Source organism: Nomascus leucogenys, chromosome 13 (genome assembly GCF_006542625.1).
Source record: "Nomascus leucogenys isolate Asia chromosome 13, Asia_NLE_v1, whole genome shotgun sequence".
NCBI classification, from domain to species: Eukaryota; Metazoa; Chordata; class Mammalia; order Primates; family Hylobatidae; genus Nomascus; species Nomascus leucogenys.
In genome coordinates, this window is record NC_044393.1 from 28,686,037 (window position 1) to 28,702,633 (window position 16,597).

A 16,597-nucleotide genomic window follows, 5' to 3' on the forward strand; every position below is an offset into this window, starting at 1 on the left:
GGAGAGAAGGGTATGACATGTGTTCTTTTCTGGTAATTTCTTTTGGGCAAATCAGATACAGACTCTGTGTCTTTATCTTGAAGAAACGTAAGTCTAATGGAAAACAGACATAAAGCATGATTGCCTATAATGCACGACAGTGAAAGAAATGCTGCACCCAAGACACAGGCAGATGCAGTGGAAGCACAAAGTGGTGTAACTAAATCCAGATTTGGTGATGGGGTGGAGTGTTGGATAAAGAGTGGCTTTGTGGTAGAGGTGACCTTTGAGATGCACCACGAAGAGTGACTAGAATTTCTGTCAGAGAAAGGGTGGGCATTTTAGATTGAGGGAATATTAGGAGCAAAAGATAGAACGTGTACAAGAACATGGAGTATTTGAGGGCAACCAGTTGCCTGATGTGTCTGGGGCAGGTTTATTGAGGAATGTAGTGGAAGGGTCACCAGGAAAGTAGTTAGTTTGGGGCTCAGTTGTGCTGTGATCCTCCAAGAATTGGAGAACTCTTTCTTCTAATGGAATCGTGCGGGGGCGGGGTGGGCAGGCTGTTAGGAGGAATGATGGATCCACCCCAAGTCTGTGGAGAAGCCATGTTCTATTGGCCCTGCTCTCTTAGCCTGAAGCTCCAGGAGGGTAACCGAAGGATAGCCACATCAAGGTTACAGGACTCAGTGGACTTGCTGGAGGCGTAGGGGTTGAAGTACCTCTTGGAGGTGGTAGTGTGGGGTGGGGGAGGAGGCTTAGAAAACAGTTAGAAAAGTAGAAATAACGCCTCCTCCCCTAAACAAAACCAAAACCAAACAAACTACTAATAAACAAAAACACCGTGGTGGCTGACATTTCAGAAGGTTTGCTTAGGTTCCCAAGGGTAAGGGTTCCCTGTTGACTCTTAGAATAAGGACAAGATTTCTCATGCCCTGTTAATTCCCTGGAGGAAATGGTGTTTCACTTATCCTGTCTGATTTTTTTAGTTTCACAGTTTTTCTGTGGTTTAGGATTTAGGACTGGGACGCCCTCCAGCTCCTAGAGGACCCTTATCAGTTGTATACTCACTTGAGCTTGCAGCTGCAATGACTATGTGTTCATTGTCTTTGCTGAACAAGATTAGTATTGACTGTGGCTGCTGAAAAAATGCTGAGAGAGGCCACTGTCTGCGCTGTCCAGCATCCCCACGTGGACTTGATAAAAGCAGACCTCCTCCCCTATTCCCTATCTTGGCCACTGGCATCATGCCCACACCAGAAACCTGGGAGCCCTCCTTTGTCTCTTCTCTCACCCCTTCACCTGCTCAGTCACCTAACTCAAAATTTTTTTGACTCTGACCCATAGTAACAAATGCATGTTACTTTGTGACCAGAATGGACACATGAATGGACACATCAATCTGATACAGAAGTTCTGTAAAATTTATCCTTATAATGTCAGGTAATCTCTGGTATTTTCTTTTTTCTTTTCTTTTCTTTTCTTTTCTTTCTTTCTTTCTTTCTTTCTTTCTTTCTTTCTTTCTCTCTCTCTCTCTCTCTCTCTCTCTTTCTTTCTTTTGTTTTAAGGAGCAAGGAGTTTAATAGGCAAGAAAGAAGGGGGAAGGAAGAAGCAGCTCCCCTGTACAGAGACAGAGGGAGGGAGGCTCCAAGGCCGAGAGAGGGAACTCCCGATATTTTCTATTCCATTTGAATTCATTTTAAACAGACATTGATGATGTCTGCCACTAAATTGATTTCACTGAGTTGCAACCAACAGTACTTGAAAAGTGGTCTTTGGCCTCTAGCTTCCCTATCCCCATTCCATTGGCCTTCTCAGTACAAATGGGGTCAGTACACAAACACACGCACACATGCGCACACACATGCACTCACTCCTTAATGTTCTCCATTGTTCTCAGAATAAAATACAAGTTTTGGCCGGGCCCAGTGGCTCACGGTTGTAATCCCAGCACTTTGGGAGGCTGAGGTGGGCAGATCACCTGAGGTTAGGAGTTCAAGACCAGCTTGGCCAACATGGTGAAACCTTGTCTCTAATAAAAATACAAAAAAATTAGCCAGGCATGGTGGCAGGCACCTGTAGTCCCAGCTACTCAGGAGGCTAAAGCACGAGAATCGCTTGAACCTGGGAAGCTGGGGTTGCAGTGAGCCGAGATGGCGCCACGCACTCCAGCCTAGATGACAGAGCGAGACTTCATCTCAGAAAATAAAAGTTTCATATCATGGCATTCACATCTGATCAAATGTGACCTATGGTGCCTTTACTAGTCTCATTTGTTGCCATTCTAGGCACCATTACCATCACTACTCCCTTCTCTGCAAGAAAAAGCAAAACTTTATAGTAGAAATATCAAGTCTTCTGCACAAAGTTTCTTCTGCCTAGAAGGCCCTTCCCCCGCCTCTCCACCTGACAAATTCCTGTTTTTCCTTCAGTATCTAATTCAGGTATTATCTCTGCTTTGAAGCCTTCCTTTCTGGGCAGGGAGATTTATGTAGTTGGAATTTGTGTTGGCATTATAAGTGTTAACAGATTTGTAGAGACTCCCCTTTTGAAATTGTCATGGAGCACTAGTACCTTCTTAATGCAGAAATTAATTTTATAAAATGGAATGGAACAAATAAAATTAGAACATACCTGTGATGGAGGTAGGATGGAGAGGGAGTAAAATGTAGTCTGTTTTTAAAGATTTTTTTAAAGTCAGGTATTTCATAAATATAATTACTACTAGGTGTTTTATGTATATTATCATTTATTTATTTACATACATTATTTCACACATGCTCACAACTACTTTATTCTCATTTTACATATGAGGGATCAGGGGCTTAGAGAAGTCAGATAACTTTCCTAAAGAAGTAGTTAGAATGTGGTGGAGAGGAAATTCAGGTGCTGGTCTGGCTAACTCAAAGCATTAAGTTGCTTTCCTCTTTAGTAATTATAACTACTAAAGTAACGAATTAAATACTTAACATTAATTAATACTTAAGTACCTACTTAAACATAGATTCATAAAATTATGGCATTTTTTCTCTTGATTAAAGGTACTGTGTACAGCAGACAAATTTATTTCGTACCCTCTTAGGGCTTAGGTGAGAAGAGAGACATTAAACAAATCACTAATAAAATACAACTGTGATAGGTGCAGTGAGAGGATGTGACAAGGCAATGGGGGAGAAGCTGGGAACCTCATTTAGTTTAGGGGTGGGTCAGTCAGGGAAGGCTTCACTGAAGAGGACATTTACATTGACACCTAAAGGATGAGTAGAAGTTAGCAAATGAAAGAGTGGATGAAAAAGCCTTCCAGGTAGAGGGATCTAGTGGTTTTCAAACTTTATCAGCAGAGTCCTTTTTAAAAATGAAATCTTACGCTCAGCCACCATATATGATGTATATGATAAAAGGAGGTGGGAATGACCTGCTTGCTTCACATCTTCACAACATGCCCACTGAAAAAAGACCGCTAAGTAGTTCCACGGAAACTCAGAATGCAGTTTAAAAACTACAGATCTAGTCCAATTCTCTCATTTTGCAAATGGGGATACAGTTTTGGCAATTTTAAGGAATTGTCTCAGGCCACTTACTCAGTAGTGGAGGACCCGAGACAACTCTGAAGTTAGCTATGGTTACGTGCCCCTTCTAAACACTTTGCTTCCTTTCTGATTGTCCTATTTGGTGGTCAGGGGATAGGGGTCTCTTCCCCTGAGTATGAACATGCCATATGAGCATAGCAAACATTTATGGATCACCAGCTGTATGATGGGCCCCATGTTTCTTGGCGCTCACTATCTGTGTCCCGGGAGAGGCCACAGGTAAACCTGAAACTAGCACAGGGTGATGTACAGATTATATGTGATCACGGGGGAAGGGGGGTTGCCTGGGGATGGTCAAGGAAAGCAGTTACCTTGGCCTTTTGGGGGCCAGAACAGACTCTATGGGATTGAGGAGTAATTAAGAGGCAAAGAAGTTATTGTAAACTACTTTTTAAGAAGTTTCAAGTGAGGGGATGATCACTTGAGGGAAAAACGGTTCAGAAGGGAAGCATTTAGTTGTTTTTTATTTTAAAATGGGGAAACACTGGAATGATTTCCTAAGCTGAAGGGAAGAAGCCTTTGGGGAAGAAGAGAAGGAATTAAAGTGTGGGGATGGGAAAGGGTTAGAAAGCAGACTGGTGCCAGTCTCAGCACAGCCAGAGAACTGCGTCGGCAGACACTGGCAGCCTCTGCAGAGGCTCTTTAAAACCACCACAGCACTTTTGATGTAGCTGTAGGGCATTCAGGCTTCTGCTGGATTCCAGCAACCCCAGGCCTGCTATACATGGTGAGCCCTGGCCATGTGCACATCCTCTTTTGCCCTCCCCCAGCCAGAGTTGCAGTGTTCAAACACCCACGCTTGTAGCTTTATTGCCCAAACCAAAGGCCCATGCAGCAGCATTTTACCAACATTGTATACCCTAAGTGCGCTGATACCTGGTACCCAGGGGCTTATTCTTTATAGTGGATCTGACAGGCAAGCTGCGGGCCAGGTGTAGCTCTTGGAGGAGGCTCATTGTCAGGTGAGATGGCTTCAGGAAGTGCCTCACCCAACTTGTCTGTTTGCCCACAGGCTGTCCTGTGGCCCTCATGCTCTCCCCAGAAGGGTTAGACTTCATGGTGAGGGAGTTTGGGAAACCAGGTGGAGATAGCCATGTACACAGCCCTGGAAAAGGGTCAGTGTGCCAGCTTACAGATCAATAAACTCATTCATTAGCACACTGCTGGGGCTTCAGTGTAGCCATCTAGGCTCTGCTTTCTTGGCCTCAGCTGGTGACAGAGTAAGGGAAACAAGCTGTGTGAAAATCCCCTTTGGGATTCCTTCTTAACAGCCAGAGTGACGAACCTGCCCAAGTGCCTGCTAGTCTTTATTAATTCAGAATCAGATTTACTCTAAGCAGCTTATAAACTACCATGTGGGAGAAACAAGGCCAAAACACAACTAGCATTGTCAGAGGGCCCAAACAGAGCGAGCGAGACTGGATGCTCAGAGCTGCCAGTACCTGGCAGGAGGTCAGCATCAGGAATAACAAGAATCTTCCCTCCCAGATTTAGGCTGACAGGAGGAAATCATAGCTAGGAAACTCTCCTGTTCCTTTGAACTCTGCAGACAGTGTTGTTGCCTTCCAATTTGTCTTATTTAGCAGGAGGAGGTTCTTGGTGCTGTGCTATCACAGAATGGGAGAAAAAGGGGGAGCTCAGGCTTCATTCCAGCTTCTTTCTTCTCTACTGTGCAAACTTAAGTTACTTAACCTCTTCAGAGTGTGTTTTCTGTGAAACGGGGACAGTTATAATGTCTGGAGAGAGAGAATGAGTGTAAATGCATCTTACAGTGACAAGTCTCACATTACAGAACATAGTAAATGGTAGTAATCATTATTATTATTTTCCATAAGGCAGGATTGATAGCTTCAGCCCTTTATTATTTGATACTCCTAGTGAGTGACATTTTCTTCCTTTGTCCGGTCTCCATGTTTGCCTTTTAGAGATATTTGCGTGCCATGTTTGAACACTCCTTTTTTTCCTTACTTTGCTAGCTGGGTTATTTGCCTTTCTTATATGTAAAAGAGATCAGTATTATATATGAGCCACTGGAATCACTGAGAGACAAGGATAGTACTGTGAAGCTTAAAACCTAAATAATACATTGTGGGTTTAAGAACATCATCAGGCCAGGCGCAGTGGCCCACGCCTGTAATCCCAGCACTTTGGGAGGCCGGGGCAGGTGGATCACTTGAGGTCGGGAGTTCGAGACCAGCCTGACCAACATGGTGAAACCATTTCTCTACTAAAAATACAAAAATTGGCTGGGTGTGGTGGCGGGTGCCTGTAATCCCAGCTACTAAGGAAGCTGAGGCAGGAGACTCTCTTGAACCCGGGAGGCAGAGATTGCAGTGAGCCGAGATCATGCCACTGCACTCCAGCCTGGGTGACACATCAAACTTGGGAGGAGTAACTTGAGTTGATCCTAAACAGAGAGTAGTAGCTTCTGCACAGATTCAGTCTATATTCAGAGTAGGTGCTTAGTAATACTTATTCAATAAATGATTAGTTAATTAATATAGGAATCTTTTTCACTACAGGATTGTTTTTAAAGTTTATTTTGCATTTTTTTTTCCTGGATACAGATTGGCACACTGATATTTTGCTTTTTTTTTTTTTTTTTTTTTTTTTTTTTTTGAGACGGAGTCTGTCACTGTTAATGCCAAGGCTGGGGTGCAATGGCACAGTCTTGGCTCACTGCTACCTCTGCCTCCCAGGTTCAAGCGATTCTCCTGCCTCAGCCTCCCGAGTAGCTGGGACCACAGGCACCTGCCACCATGCCCAGCTAATTTTTGTATTTTTAGTAAAGATGAGGTTTCACCAGGTTGGCCAGGCTGGTCTTGAACTCCTGACCTCAGGTGATCTGCCCACCTCGGCCTCCCAAAGTGCTGGGATTACAGGCATGAGCCACCGCGCCCAGCCTGCATTCTTAAGGGCAGTTTTTATTTATTATGTTTTAGCATGGAAGTGTGTTATCCCCTCCATAATGCCCCCTGCCCTTCTCAATTCCCCCTCGTTTCCAACAGAGGTCTGACATTGTGACTTTAAATCAGTGGCAAAATGTAATTTGACCTCAGTGTTAAATTTAGGCATTTATTATGAGGGTATACACCCATGATGTGAGTTAAAGTGAGCTGCATTGTGAAATAGCTTACTTAATGACTCAACGTTATTGTTATATGGTCAGAGTCTGTGACAAGTGTTGGCTTTGTTTTGCAGTGGGTAGCAGGATGTTCAAGTCTTTTATTTTTATTAACCATTTTGACTTTGTTTTATTTATTTATTTTTCTTTCTTTTTTTTTTTTTTTTTTTTTTTTTGAGACAAGGTCTCACTGTGTCTCCCAGGCTGGAGTACAATGGCGCAATCATAGCTCACTGCAACCTCCACCTCTGGGGCTCAAGCGATTCTCCTGCCTCAGCCTCCCACGTAGCTGGGACTACAGTCATGCACCACCTTGCCCCACTAATTTTTTTTGAGACAGAGTCTTGCTCTGTTGCCAGGCTGGAGTGCAATGGTGCGAACTCAGGGCTCACTGCAACCTCTGCCTCCCTGGTTCAAGAGATTCTCCCGCCTCGGTCTCCCAAGTAGCTGGGATTACAGGCATGTGCCACCACGCCCAGCTAATTTTGCATTTTTAGTAGAGATGTGGTTTCACCATGTTGGTCAAGCTGGTCTTGAACTCCTGACCTCAGGCGATCCGCCTGCCTCAGCCTCCCAAAGTGCTGGGATTACAGGCATGAGCCACCGTGCCCGGCCTAATTTTTGTATTTTTTGTAGAGATGAGGTTTCGTCATGTTGTCCAGGCTGGTCTCGAGCTCCTGAGTGAGCTCAGGTGATCTGCCCGCCTCAGCCTCTCAAAGTGCTGGGATTATAGGCATGAGCCAACGCGCCTGGCCTATTTATTTTTCTTTTACCATTCAACATACTTCAACCTTTTCTGAATGATTCAGGATGTCCTGATAACTCTTAACTGTATTTTGCCAGACTATTGTCTTTGAGTTGTACCTGTTGAACCTCAATTGCTCTGCTATTTTTTTCGTGTCTCTATTAAATAAATTTTTCATTTCCTCTTTTCCTATTAGGCTGCTAGCAGTTACTCTTGTTATAGGTATGCTTGCCTCCAGTTAGCCAGTCTTTTTTTTTTTTTCTGATGTGCTATTTCTAACATGATGCTAGTTTTGAAGCTTAAATTACCGTAGTTGTGAGGACTGAATGAAAAATAGGGTCAATAGATCCTGGAGGGTTTGTTCTAATCATTAAAGGAGGCAAAAACAACAAAAACCTTAGTAGGACTCTGGGATCAGATTGTCTAGGTTCAGATCTCAGTTTTAGCACTTACTAGGTTTGTAAGACTCAGTTTTCTCACCTGTGAAATGAGGACAGTGAGGACACAAGTATCAGCTTCATGGAGTTGTTGTAAAAATTAGGAAAAATAATGCATCCAAATCACTTGGCCTGGTGCCTGGCACGTAGTTGTGTTAACTGTTAATTATAGCACTTGTCCTTTTTTGCTATTTAAGTTTTTTTTTTCTTTATTTCTTCCTGTTAGTCATTTTTAGAATAGGAAAAATTGCCAGATAAACTAGTTGAATTCAGCGTCAATCAGATGTCACCCTAATAATGGTCAAATAAGTTAGTAGGAATCTATTATCTCTGGTGTCCAAAAGTTTTCACTGGGGTGTCTGTGTATGAAACAGAGTTGGAGTTGAGATTTCTTCACTTCCATCCTTCCATTCCAATATCAGATGTAATTTTTTCTTAATATCTGAGAATAGTATGTTGGCCAGGTGTGGTGGCTCACGCCTGTAATCCCAGCACTTTGGGAGGCCAAGGCAGGAGGATCACTTGAGCTTATGAGTTTGAGACCAGCCTGGGTAATGTGGCGAAACCCCATCTCATCTCTACAGAAAATACAAAAGTTAGCTGGGCATGGCGGTGCATGCTTGAAGTCCCAGCTACTCAAGAGGCTGAGGTAGAAGGATGGCTTGAGTCCAGGAGGCAGAGGTTGCAGTGAGCTGAGAGATTGTACCACTGCTTTCCAGCCTGGGTGATACAGCCAGACCTTGTTTCAAAAAAAAAAAAAAAAAAAAAAATAGTGTGTGTAGAATGCTAGCACAAAAGGGAAGATAAAGAAGGTACCATTTATGTAAAAAGAATACACACATACATAAACGTGTGTGTATAGGTTATATGTGGAGGGATTCCTAAGAAACTAGTAGCTGAGGTTGCCTTTGGGAGAGGAGCTGGTTGGCAGGGGATGAAGGTAGGAAGGAGACTTGGTTTTTATTACTATGTGCATGTATTACCTATTCAAAACAGTTATCAAACAAGAGTAAATTGAATGTGATAGGCTTCAAGGTCAGGTGGCCTAAGAATTGGTATTCAGCTACTTGTTTGGACATTCCAGGCAGCTGACTGTCTTAAGATTTTGGCCCAGCCTTCAGCTCTGCTTTTCCCTTGAAGAGGATAAACAAAAAAGTCCTTCACAACAGGACTACTTTTCTGTCCTTAACTACCTAGTAAATTCGATTCACAAACTCAGGGAAAGAATTAGGTGAGCATTTAATTAGCTGAATGTGGTACTGGTGATTGGACAGCCCCGTGGATCAGAATCCTATTTTCCCAGTAGAACTCATGGGAATCTTCAGTAACTTCTGGTTTATAGGAAGACTGATTCTTTGCTTTGGTCTTACAACTTTATGTGTAATGAGATTTGCTGTAGAGCTTTATATAGCAGTTCTTCAAATTAACCTTGTTCTGTTCAATGTCATTTTGTTACAACAGTGATGAGGAAAAAAATAACAATTCTCATCTGGGGCCACTGTGTGTGGAGTTTGCATGTTCTGTCCATGTCTAGGTGGGTTTTCTCTGGGTCCTCCTGTTTCCTCCCACATCCCAAAGATGTGCACACAAGGTGAATTGGCATGTCTAAATTGTCCTTATTGGAGTGGGTGTGGGTGTGAGTGTGCCCTGCCATAATGTATGCATAGCTCACATTATTTCAGTGTTTAATATTGGAAGTCTTTTGGGTCTTTATTTAGAAGTTTAGTGATGTTTTTGTGACCAGAAATATACTGTAGGAATATAACTCTTGTTTATGTCATTTAGCCTATGGTAAAATAGGTTTCGTAAGTTTTTAAGCTTACAGTTACAGTTTCCAAGAATCTCTCTGTGATGTTAAATGAAGAGTTACAATATTTAGTGTTCTGCATCAATAAAAGGTCTGTTGAACTTATTGAGTCCAATGTTCTAGGAGTAATGAGAATTTGCCCTCGTTTGGCTGGGCGTGGTGGCTCACGCCTGTAATCCCAGCACTTTGGGAGGCCAAGGCGGGCGGATCACGAGGTCAGGAGATCGAGACCATCCTGGCTAACACTGTGAAACCCCGTTTCTACTAAAAATACAAAAAATTAGCCCGGCGTGGTGGTGGGCGCCTGTAGTCCCAGCTACTCGAGAGGCTGAGGCAGGAGAATGGCGTGAACCCGGGAGGCGGAGCTTGCAGTGAGCCGAGATTGCGCCACTGCACTCCAGCCTGGGTGACAGAGCAAGACTCCGTCTCAAAAGAAAAAAAAAAAAAGAATTTGCCCTCCTTTTATTTTCAGGTATCAATCCATGTCTTCTAAACTGTTAGTATCAGCAAAATTAGGTACAGGTTATGACAATCTTTGCTGGTTGTATATTTCTCAAAAGGCAGGTATAATCTTTATATTTCTGGATCAGAATATTCTGAAAACGATGGTTCTATTAAAGTAAATTCAGTCATGTGTTGCTTAATGATGGGGATCTGTCCTGAGAAATGCATCATTAGGTATTTCATTATTGTATGAGCAGCATAGAGTATACTTATACAAACCTAGGTAGTATAGCCTGTTATATATCTAGGATGTATGGTATGACCTATGGCTCCTAGGCTATAGACCTATGCAACTTATTACTGTTCTGAATACTGTAAGCAGTTATAATGGTAAGTATTTGTGTATCTAAATGTATCTCAACATACAAAAAGTACAGTAAAAATGCAATATAAGAAATAAAAAATGGTATTCTTGTATAAGATATTTACCATAAATAGAGCTTGCAGAACTAGAAGTTGCTCTGGATGAGTCAGACTAATTTGGGTAATTTTTACGGTTTTTGTAGAGGTGGGGTCTCACTTTGTTACCTTGGTTGGTCTTGAACTCTTGGGCTCAAGCAGTCCTCCCACCTTGGCCTCCCAAAGTGCTGGGATTACAGGTGTGAGCCACCACACCTGGCCATAGGCTACACTAAATTTATTTTGAAATTTTTTCTTCAATAATAAATTAAACTTAGCTTACTGTAACATTTATACTTTATAAACTTTTTTAATTTAAATATATATATATATTTTTTTTTGTTTGTTTGTTTTTTAGGTAGAGTCTTGCTCTGCTGTCCAGGCTGGAGTACAGTGGCATGATCTTGGCTCACTGCAACCTCCACCTCCGAGTTCAAGCGATTCTCCTGCCTCAGCCTCCTGAGTAGCTGGGACTACAGGCACGCGCCACCACGCCTGGTTAATTTTTGTATTTTTAGTAGAGATGGAGTTTCACCATGTTGGCCAGGCTTGTCTCCTAAACCTCAAGTAATCCACCTGCCTCTGCCTCCCAAAGTGCCGGAATTACAGGTGTGAGCCACTGTGCCCAGCCTAAAAAAACTTTTTGACTCTGACATTTTAAGCTTAAAGCATGCATTATATAGCTTTCTTTATATTGTTATTCTATAACGTTTTTTCTGTTTTTTAAAATTTTATTTTCTACTTTTAAAAATTTTGTTAAAAATTAAGACATAGAGCTGGGCGCAGTGGCTCGTGCCTATATCTTAGCACTTTGGGAGGCCAAGGTAGATCACTGGAGCCTAGGAATTCGAGACCAGCCTGGGCAAGATGGTGAGACCCTGTCTCTACAAAAAAATGTTAAAAAGTAGCTGTGCACAGTGGCATGCACCCGTAGTCCTAGCTACTTGGGATGCCGAGGCAGGATAGCTTGAGTCCAAGAGTTTGAGGTTACAGTGAGCTATGATTGTATCACAGCACTGCAGTCTGGGTGACAAAGTGAGACCCTGTCTCTGAAAAAAGAACAAAAACCAAACTGTGACACAAACACTCACATTAGCCTAGGCCTCTACCAGGTCAGGATCATCTAGACCAGGTGATAGGAATTTTTCTGCTCCATTATAATCTTATGGGACCACTCTCATATGTGTGGTCTCTTGTTGACCAAAATTGTTATGTGGTACATGACTATATTCACCAAATTTGTCCTTTTCCAGCCCTGGTGATATTTATATATTTAATTATAGGATTGAGGCTGGGAAGAAAGGGTTAACTTCTCAGAGACTCATCTGCTGTCAGTGCTAAGGAGCGAATCTTCTTCCAGTAGCTGGCCACTGCCTGCTGAGTGAAGTCCATACTTTTTCTTAGCAAGTCATTTCAAAGCTCCTCATGACCTTTCTGGCTTCAGTTTTCTGCATCCTATACCCTGTCCTCCCCACAATCTAGGTATTCATTGTTACATTAACATCCTGAACTCTTCCATGGCCCTGCCTTTGCTTAGAACATTCCATCAGCTGGACATTCCCTTTGACTTTTGTCTCAACCTGTTCAACTTCAGCTTATCCTTCCAAGATCCAGGTACAGTGTTTCATTTCCCATGAAGCTTTCTCTGATTCTACTCAGCCAAAAGTCATCCTCTTAAACCCCATTGTACTCTTCTCTTGGGAGATCTATGGCATTGCCTTTTAGGGCTGTTTATGTGTGGTGTACCTTATCTCCCCTAGAGGAAACTGCTCCATAAAAGCTAGGTTCTAGTTTTAGCCATCACTCTAATCCCCACAGCATCCAACGGTACACCTTCACACAATAGGAACTCCTATGTTCATTGAGTGAATTGTCAGTCACCATTTTGAAAGTGTCTTCATTTTGCCTTATCTTTTCAACTGGATAACCATTTGAGCCCACTGTTATCTGTAAGGGCTATAGAACAAACTGTGTTATGAAACAAAAAACACTTCATCCTATGTTGATACAGTTAGAAAGTTTATGGTCTGAGAAAATCTGTGCCTTTTAAACCTCAGAGGGCAGGTGTATTAACAAACTACAGAATTTTCAAATAAATGAAGAATTCCATTACCTCACTATTGCTGTTGATGAATTGGCCTCTGACAACACTTAAGCATCAAAACACACAGCGTCTTTTCAGGTGAGAGGCTGACATGAAGGATTTGATTAACTTTTAGAAAAGTCTTATGAAAAAGGACTGTTGAACTTTTCCCCAGTTTGTTTCTGCTGTGGAATATGCTCTGTGTCCTATAAAGTAGCCACATCTTTTTTCTGTGACCTGTTTCATTATTGTCACAAAGTGCTTTTTTTTTTTTTTTTTTTTTTTTGAGATGGAGTCTTGCCCTGTCGCCCAGGCTAGAGTGCAGTGGCGTGATCTTGGCTTACTGCAATCTCTTCCTCCCGGGTTCAAGCGATTCTCCTGCCGCAGTGTCTCGAGTAGCTGGAATTACAGGTGCGCACCACCATACCTGGCTAATTTTTGTATTTTTAGTAGAAACAGGGTTTCACCGTGTTGGCCAGGCTGGTCTTGAACTCTTGACCTCAAGTGATCCACTCACCTCAGCCTCCCAAAGTGCTGGGATTACAGGTGTAAGCCACCACACCCAGCCTACAAAGTGCTATTTCTTAAGCACTACCTCGGGTCAGAGGTTACAGTATTTTGTTTTTTTGTTTTGTTTTGAGACAGAGTCTTGCCCTGTCGCCCAGGCTGGAGTGCAGTGGCGTGATCGTGGCTCACTGCAACCTCCACCCCTCGGGTTCAAGCAATTGTCCTGTCTCAGCTTCCCAAGTAGCTGGGACTACAGGTGTGTACCACCACGCCCGGTTAATTTTTTGTATTTTTGGGAGAGACGGGGTTTCACCATGTTGGCCAGGCTGGTCTTGAACTCCTGACCTCAGGTGATCCGCCCGCCTCGGTGTCCCGAAGTGTTGGAATTACAGGCGTGAGCCACTGCGCCTGGCCTACAGATTTTGAATCACATCAATAAATCTCATTTGGGATCATGTAGTCAGCCTTCTTTTTATTTTCAGATGGAATCTCACTCTGTCGCCCAGGTTGGAGTGCAGTGGTGCGATCTTGACACTGCAACCTCTGTCTCCTGGGTTCAAGCAGTTCTCCTGCCTCAGCCTCTGGAGTAGCTGGATTACAAATAAACACCACCACACCTGGCTAATTTTTGTGTTTTTGGTAGAGACGGGGTTTCACCTTGTTGGCCAGGTTGGTCTCGAACTCCTGACCTCAGGTGATCCACTGGCCTTGGCCTCCCAAAGTGCTGGGATTATAGGTGTAAGCCACTGCACCCGGCCATGTCGTCAACCTTCTGTCAGATACCCGAGTTCCCACCAAGCATTGATTCACTTCTCAGTGACAGGCAAATTCTCTACTTTTTGAGGTTGTCAGTTTCATTATTCAAATCTTCAGACACTCAGGCCAGGCACAGTGGCTCATGCCTATAATCCCAGGGCTTTGGGAGGCTGAGGTGGAAGGATGGCTTGAGTCCAAGAGTTTGAAGTTACAGTGGGCTATGATTGTGTCACTGCACTCCAGCCTGGGTGACAGAGCAAGACCCTGTCTCTAAAATTAAAAAAACAAAACTTTAGACATTCTTGTTAGTGAGCTTTTGATTTTGCTATTCAATTTTGAGTATATCTTTCTCCCTCTGTGGCCTGCCCATTGGTTCTCATTCTAACTCTTTGGTTTTATTTGTTTGTTTGTTTGTTGAGACAGGGTCTTACTCCATTACCCAGACTGGAGTTCAGTGGCACCATCATGGCTCACTGCAGCCTTGACCTTTCGGGAGGGATCTTCCTGCCTCAGCCTCCTGAGTAGCTAGGACTACAGGCATGCACCATGCCACCTGACTAATTTTCATATTTTTTGTAGAATCGGAGTCCAACTGTGTTGCCCAGGTTGGTCTCAAACATCTGGGCTCAAGTGATTTTCCTTCCTTGGCCTCTCAAATGCTGGGATTATAGGTGTGAGCCACCAGGCCTGGCCTGATTCTCTTTGGTAAACAGTTTAATTGCTTTTCTACAATATTTAAGTCAACTTTCCTGTTTTTCTCCAGGTTAAATATCTTCTGGTCTTCTTAAGATACTTCTAGTCCTCCTATTTCTTAAAATGTAATGTTCAAAACTGTGGATAGTATTCCAAATAGGTTCTGGTTTGTGTTGAGTATAACAGAAGTCTCACTTTACACATTGATGGTATTATATTTGCATTACTGTATCTAAAATCACATTAATTTGGAGGGCAACATTGTTATCCTCTTGATTCCTACTGAGCACATAATATCAACTTAAGCCTGTAAGTCTTTTCACACATAGGTAGGCATGACTCATCTGTGCTGTACTTTTACAGTTGTTCTTTTAGACTCAAATGCAGGATCCTGAATTTATCCCCATTAGGTTGATCTTGTTAGATTCAACCTGTTGAAGTATTTTTGGTTCATGGTTGGATCATCTGGCACATTTGTTCTCCTGCCCAGCTTCTTGTCACCTGCAAATTTGGTAAATATGTTTTCTTTTCTCCATCTTAGTTATTAACAAAGATGTTGAGACAGGCCAAGCTGTAATCATTTCATTGTACCATACTATTGCTGGTAGATTTTAATTGGCAAGATCAATTGTGTATGGACATAGAATTGTCAGGTTGGATTAACTATTCCATAATTATAACAGGAATTGTCTTTTAGATGAGTAATCCTATTGTAGCTGCTTAATAAGCTATTTAATGAGAAACAATAAAAATAAGTATAGTCTGCCAGGCACGGTGCCTCACACCTGTAATCCCCACACTTTGGGAGGCTGAAGTGGGAGGAAGTCTTGAGCCCAGGAGTTCGAGACCTGCTTGCACAGCAAATTGAGACCCCCATCTCTACAAAAAAATAAAAAATTAGCTGGGTGTGGTGGTGCACATCTGTAATCTCAGCTACACAGGAGGCTGAGGCAGGAGGCTCCCTTAAGCCCGGGAGGTCGAGGCTACAGTGAGCTGTGTTTGTGCCACTGCATTCTGGCCTGGGTGACAGAATGAGACCCTGTCTCAAAAAGGAGAAAACAAGCACTTTGGGAGGCTGAGGCGGGTGGATCACAGGTCAGGAGATCGAGACCATCTTGGCTAACACAGTGAAACCCCATCTCTACTAAAAATACAAAAAAATTAGCTGGGCATAGTGGCGGGTGCCTGTAGTCCCAGCTACTCGGGAGGCTGAAGCAGGAGAATGGCGTGAACCCGGGAGGCGGAGCTTGTAGTGAGCCGAGATGGCGCCACTGCACTCCAGCCTGGATGACAGAGCGAGACTCTGTCTCAAAAAAAAAAAAAAAAAGGAGAAAACAAAAAAGAATGAACTATGGTCATGCATGAGATGAGGAACTAGTTTGAAAAGTTGGGGACCCTGCTTATATTCCTGTATATAATAAAATATAATTCTTATATGTTTAGATTATGTGAGGTCTTGAGCAGAAAGCCCTCTGGACTGACTAGAGGCAAATGTGGTATAGGGGAAAAGGTCCTAAACTTGGCCCTATGGTGTTTGTTCATTTATTTATTCAGCAAGTGTATATTGAGTGCCTACTGTGCTTAAGCCCTGGAAATAAAATGTTGACAAAAACCAGACTTGATCTTTATCTTCAGTAGAGCTTACACTCTAGTGGGGGAAACAATTGGATAATTACACAAATGTAATCATAATACTTTCTGTGATCTGTGTTCTGGACAAGTGTTGTCCAACAGAAGTATAACGCAAGCCATGTATGTAATTTAAAATTTTCTAGTATCTACATTTGAAAAAGTAAAAAGATAGATTTTATATAACCCAGTATATCTGAAATATTATTTCAACATGAATGCAGTATTAAAAATTGAGATATTTTATATTCTTTTTCTTCAACTAAATCTTTGAAATCTTAAACTTGTGCCACATCTCAGCTTTGACTAGCCATATTTAAAATGCTCAATAGCCACAGGGGAGC

The 16,597-nt window shown here is 42.6% G+C and overlaps 1 protein-coding gene across 5 annotated transcripts in view; it reads left to right on the forward strand.

The window, feature by feature from the left end:
• Positions 1–16,597, forward strand: part of LOC100579420 (ubiquinol-cytochrome-c reductase complex assembly factor 1) — a 117,688-nt gene that overhangs the window by 49,551 nt on the left and 51,540 nt on the right. The gene's annotated exons all lie outside the window — the stretch shown is intronic.